Source organism: Solanum stenotomum, chromosome 3, assembly GCF_019186545.1.
Source record: "Solanum stenotomum isolate F172 chromosome 3, ASM1918654v1, whole genome shotgun sequence".
NCBI classification, from domain to species: domain Eukaryota; kingdom Viridiplantae; phylum Streptophyta; class Magnoliopsida; order Solanales; family Solanaceae; genus Solanum; species Solanum stenotomum.
The window spans coordinates 37,658,817-37,665,405 of record NC_064284.1 but is presented as its reverse complement, the minus strand read 5'-3'; the positions used below and the strand labels follow the sequence as shown (position 1 = coordinate 37,665,405).

The 6,589-nt window shown below is 27.7% G+C and overlaps 1 protein-coding gene across 1 annotated transcript in view; it reads left to right on the top strand.

The window, feature by feature from the left end:
* LOC125858376 (serine/threonine-protein kinase Nek6-like) overlaps positions 1-6,589 on the top strand; it is a 1,100,283-nt gene that overhangs the window by 998,814 nt on the left and 94,880 nt on the right. The gene's annotated exons all lie outside the window — the stretch shown is intronic.

Below are 6,589 nucleotides of genomic sequence, written 5' to 3'. Positions count from 1 at the left end.
ACTTAGCAGATGATAGAATTATACAACACATAGAAAAAAGTATAATAAGTGCGGTAAAAGGTAACTTCATATACCAAAAATTTAAATTTATAATAAGTGCTAATTACTCAGTAGAAATAAATGACAGATATATAGATAAATCGTTAGTATTATATTGGAGAATGTCAGGAATAGAACTAGCCCCGGGAAGTAAAATATTTACAGTTAGATGTAAAAACTTATATGTTTTAATGACAAAACATAAAATAACAGCAAAAAATAAAATTAAAAAATAAAAATAGAAGATCCTTTTGAAAGAATAGTCACAGTCATAGAAAAGAATGACTATAGTTATAATGAAATTGACATATAAGAAGATTTAGAAATAGTAAAAGAAAGATTAAGTACATCAAAAAGAATAAACATGAACTGTGAAATACCACAAATCTCATAAAAAATGAGTACCTCAAGAAGAATAGATAAAACTCTACAAAAATCAATGGAAGAAGAAATAAAACCACATCATTACTACATAACGGGAATAATGGAACAACGAAAATATTTAATATTAAAAGATACAGGACGAGAAAAAAACTATATTACAAGAGAATTAGTGACGGAAGATGAAATAATAACTATTGAGCAATCATGTCCCGAACTACCAAAAACATTAATGTATACCGAAGAAACTATAGAAAAGGAAATAATCTTTGGAGGAGTACCAATAGTGATAAAATTCAAAATATATCAAGGAGATGAAAATATCATTTTAGGAATAAAATAGCTAGAACAAGTAAAACCATATAATCTAGAAGACAAACATTTAACAATAAATTATGAAAATAAAAGAGTAATAATAAAAAGGACTTTAGTATAATAAAAATATGAAAATATATATACTTGCAAAGATAATAATAGAAGGATATTACAATCGATATTATACAACAATGATAGATACGGGAGCAGAAGCTAATATATGCAAATACAATTGTGTACCAGAAGATAAGTTGAAAAAATTAAAACACCGATAGTAGTAACAAGATTTAATAATGAAGGAAGCATGATCACATATAAGGCAAAAATATAAAAATACAAATATGGGATAAGATATTAAATATAGAAGAAATATATAACTTTGAATTAACTACAAAAGATATTCTATTAGGAATGCCATTTTTAGAAAAATTATACCCACATATAATAACAAAAATACACTGGTGGTTCACGACACCGTGTAAACAAAAAATAGGAGCAAAAAGAGTAAGTAATAAAAAACGAAAAACAACAGAATGGATAAAAGGAAGTGAAAAAATTACACAAAAATTAAAAAATATAAAAGAAGAAGACCCTAAAATAGAATTAATTATATTCTCTATAGATAAAGTAAAAATAATTCAAGATAAGTTAGAATTATTATATAGTGAGGATCCTCTACAAGGATGGGAGAAACATAAAACAAAAGTAAAAATTGAGTTAATTGATAATAATAGTATAATAACCCAAAAACCATTAAAGTATAATTTTAATGATTTAACCGAATTTAAGATACATATAAATGAATTACTAGAAAAAGGATATATACAAGAAAGCAATAGTAAGCACACAAGCCCGACATTTATCGTAAATAAACATAGTGAACAAAAAAGAGGAAAAAGCAGAATGGTTATTGATTATAGAAATTTAAATGCAAAAACCAAAACATATAATTATCCGATACCAAATAAAATACTAAAGATAAGACAAATACAAGGATATAATTATTTTAGCAAATTTGATTGTAAATCAGGATTTTATCACTTAAAACTAGAAGAAGAATCTAAAAAACTAACAGCATTCACTGTACCACAAGGATTTTATGAATGGAATGTATTATCATTTGGATATAAAAACGCACCAGGTAAATATCAACACTTTATGGACAATTACTTTAAACAAATAGAAAATTGTGTAGTGTACATTGATGATATATTATTATATTCCAAAACACAAGATGAACATATAAGATTATTAGAAAAAATTATACACATCATAGAATATTCAGGTATAAGTCTAAGTAAAAAGAAAGCAGATATAATGAAAAATCAAATAGAATTCTTAGGAATACAAATTGATAAAAGCGGAATAAAAATGCAAACATATATAGTACAAAAAATAATTAACTCAAATGAACAACTAGACACAAAAAAAGAAATTACAATCATTCTTAGGACTAGTAAATCAAGTAAGAGAGTACATACCAAAATTAGCAGAAAATTTAAAATCATTACAACAAAAATTAAAGAAAGATATAGAATATCAGTTTGATAAAAAAAACCAAATACAAATACAAAAGGTAAAATTATTATGTAAAAACTTACCTAAACTATATTTTCCGGACGAAAACAAAAAAATTACTTATATAGTAGAATCAGATGCGAGTGAAAAAAGTTATGGATTTTACACCTACCACACTACCAAACTATTTTTCGGTGCGGAATTCATCTTATTGGTAGGTGAGGGATTCATGACATTTTTGGTAGTGTAGTAGGTGTAGAATTGATGACTTTTTTGGTAGGTGGTAGTGTGGTTGGTGGTAGTGTGGTAGGTGAGTTATTTATTTTAAAGATTTTATTATAATATTCTTTTGTTAAGTGTCTTAATCTTGATATCTCTTTAATATTATTTATGATATATTCTAGGTATAACATATCTTGGGTTCTTTGGTACATATATAAATTTTCCTCCATTAATTGTTCTAATAGTTTTATGTCTTCCATAGATTCTATCCAATATTGCAAATACTGGTAGTTCATTTTAATCTGAATTTATTTCTAAATCATACCATTCTATTCTTTAGTAGTCTAAATCATGTAGGTCTATTTCATATCATTCTTGATTTAATATATCTTTTGATTCGTAATCATTAAATATTTTTCCCATATTATTCTTCTTAATTCAATTATTTCTATATTTTTAAGTACATATAAATTAAAGTTTCGTAGTATTTTATCATTTCATCATGCATGTTTGAAGTCATGTTCTTTATTATGCAGGTTTTTTATTTCAAATTACTCCTTCCTATCATATTCATAATTGATTAAATTCATATTAGATGATTATGAATTAGATTATCTTTATCATGTTTCCCTGTCACTACTAGCATCGTACTTTAGCGGATACTTCCTTCTTATCAGCGCCTCAAATTTTTTTACTCCCCTAAACGGCTTTCCTCGCCTACCGATTTCAACATTAGGATGACATATTATAGAAGTTTTCTCCCTGTTTCCAGTGTGCTAATAAACTAGAAATCATGATTCAAATAATTCTAATACATAATAATTAACATAAATTTATTCAATCATATATATGATATTCAGGAATATATGAAATTAGTTCCGCATATTTTTTGAACAATATACCATTGCCTCTTACTTAGCCATGCTATCTGAAATATCTGACCAAAAAGAAAACTAACGGAATTTACTTGTTATAATTGTGGAAAATTAGAACATATATTGATGATATATTACTATATTCTAAAAAGCAAGATGAACACATAAGATTATGAGAAAAATTCATACATATTATAGAGTATTCAGGCATAAGTCTGAGTAAGAAGAAAACAGACACAATGAAAAACCAAATAGAATTCTTAGGAATACAAATAGATAAAAATGGAATAAAAATGCAAACACATATAGTACAAAAAATAATTAACTCAAATGAGCAGCTAGATACGAAAAAGATATTACAATCATTTCTAGGACTTGTAAATCAATTAAGAGAATATATATCAAAATTAGTAGAGAATTTAAAACCATTACAACAAAAATTAAAGAAAGATGTAGAATACCAGTTTGATAAGAAAGACCAAACACAAATATAAAAAATAAAATTATTATGTAAGAACCTACCTAAACTATATTTTTCGGATTAAAATAAAAAATTTACTTATATAGTAGAATCAGACGCTAGTGAAAAAAGTTATGGAGGAGTATTAAAATATAGGTATGGAGAAGGAAAAATAGAACATCATTGTAGATATTATTCAGGAACATTTACTAATGCAGAAATAAGATGGGAAATAAATAGAAAGAATTATATTCGGTGTATAAATGTTTATTATCATTTGAACCATATATTGTATATAACAAATTCATTATAAGAACAGATAATACACAAGTAAAATGGTGGCTAACAAGAAAAATACAAGATTTGGTAATAACAAAAGAAATAAGGAGATTGGTATTAAATATATTAAATTTTACATTTACAATTGAAGTAATAAAAACTGATAAGAATGTTATTGCAGATTACCTATTACGACAAAGCTACTCAGACTGAGACTGAGGAAGAAGATACAATTGAAAAGATACTCAAAGCCATTATTACACTTAGTACAAAAGTGGATAGTATGGACAACGAGATACAAAAGCTAAAGACTAATGAAGATAATCTGAAGTCTAAAGCTAGTCAGCAGTATGACTATAAAAATGCGGAGCTACGTCAATCGGAAGACGGAAAAAACCCAGAGCTAAAAGGAGACGATGGGAAACTCTTTAAAACCCATAATGTTTGTTTAAATACAGCTGCAGGTACAAGCAAACAAGTTAGTGATAAACAACATAAAAATGCGAACTTAAACCAGTTATTCGAAAAACCATTTACCCAAAGGACACCTAGACACATGTCTATGGAACCATAAACATCTACATACGCAGATAGTTTACAAAACCAAAATGAGAAAAGGACATATAACTACATCACACGAACCTATATCAAAAATATACACAAAATCCAAACTTATTTAAACCTTAACCCCAGATCAACTACAAAAGAACCAAACCAGGATTATTTGACACAAAAGTTACAAGGATATAACAAGCTAATTGCACGGCCAAAGACTAACGCTAAATTAGTAAGAATATGTTACAACTATGGACTGTTGAATATCGTATACACATACGACGGAGAAGAAGTTAGTGGAATACCAGAACTACACAAGGCATTCATCACATACAAAAGAGTTACAAAAGTAAATTTATTTTATATAAAATTCTATATAGTACCAGCGGAGATATTATACGAGGAAATAAAACCTCAAATACAGGTTATCAAGATAGGACTAACTAAAGATATGATTATACCTGAGGACATCGGACAACAAGAAGAGATATGCAAAATAGAGATACCAAACTTTTATGCCAACAAAAGAATAATTGGTATATGAACTATTATACAAGAATTATCAAATAATTATTTAAACGGAAATGCTATATGGAGTTATTAATCGAGAGATCAATTAATGATATATTCAAATTCAAGAGAACTACGAAGAACAGATATGGATGAAGTCCAGCGATGGATCTTATCATTATTAAAACCAGAGAAACGACCTACGACAAGAGCACTAAAAGCAGGATTTATTTCAACAGAGTTATTAACCAGATATTGCAAACTAATTGAACACAAATACCCTGATCACATATGTTCAAAGTGTAATGGAGAAGATAACATAATTTCAAATGTCCAGCTGGAATAATCAATGAGGAAAAGAAGAAGAAAACAAGAAGGAGAAGATAAAAAGATAAGAACGGAAAAAGTTATATAAGTAAAATAATGTAAATTAGTTGCAAAGTTGTAAAGTAGTCAAATAAGTACGTAGATAAGATGTAAAAAGTCAAAAAGTCATAAAAAGTATAGTGTATAGTTTGGTGTGTGTGTCATAAAGTACTTTAGTGGATACTTCCTTCTTATCAGCGCCTCGACTTTGTTTACTCCCCTAAACGGCTTTCCTCGCCTACCGGTTTCAACATTAGGATGGCATAGTATAGAAGTTTTCTCCCTGTTTTCAGTGTGCTAATAAACTAGAAATCATGATTCAAATAATTCTAATACATAATAACTAACATAAATTTATTCAATCATATATATGATATTCAGGAATATATGAAATTAGTTCCGCATATTTTTTGAACAGTATACCTTTGCCTCTTGCTTAGCCATGCTATCTGAAATATCTGATTGGATTTCAGATTTTTCCATTAGTATTTTAAATATTTATCTTAGTTGAGAGAGTGTTTTATGAAAGAGAATTTTTATGACATTAAATTATAAGTGACTGTGGATGTTTGGGTGGGGAGATTTCCCTTTTGAGTTCCTTTATATAATACACAAATCATGCTCTGTTTTCTTCATCCAAGTAATTTCCTATCCACTCAAACATTTGTTTTACTCTTTTATTTTCTTTGTTCTTTATAAGTCATTGATCTTCCTCCTCTCCCCTCTCACACAAAATATCATTAGCTTCTTCTTCTTTTGTATGAATATTTTTTATTTTTGTAAGATTTCTTGCTTAGTACTCCATTTATTTTGTAGCTAACTAGATGTAATTCTATTTCAATATGATATTAGTGATAACAATTGAGATATAGAGGCGGTTGTAGAAAGCTTCAAAATTAATAAGTCTAAAATGTTGTAGCTCCTAGATTAGGCTTAGAGTCTCTGAATTATGAAAAGGGAAAAAGGACGAATTTACCCCCGAACTTTGATAAATGGTACGTATATGCCCTCCGTTATACTTTGCGTCCAAATAAGCCCCTGCCGTCCAATTATCGGTACACACATGCCC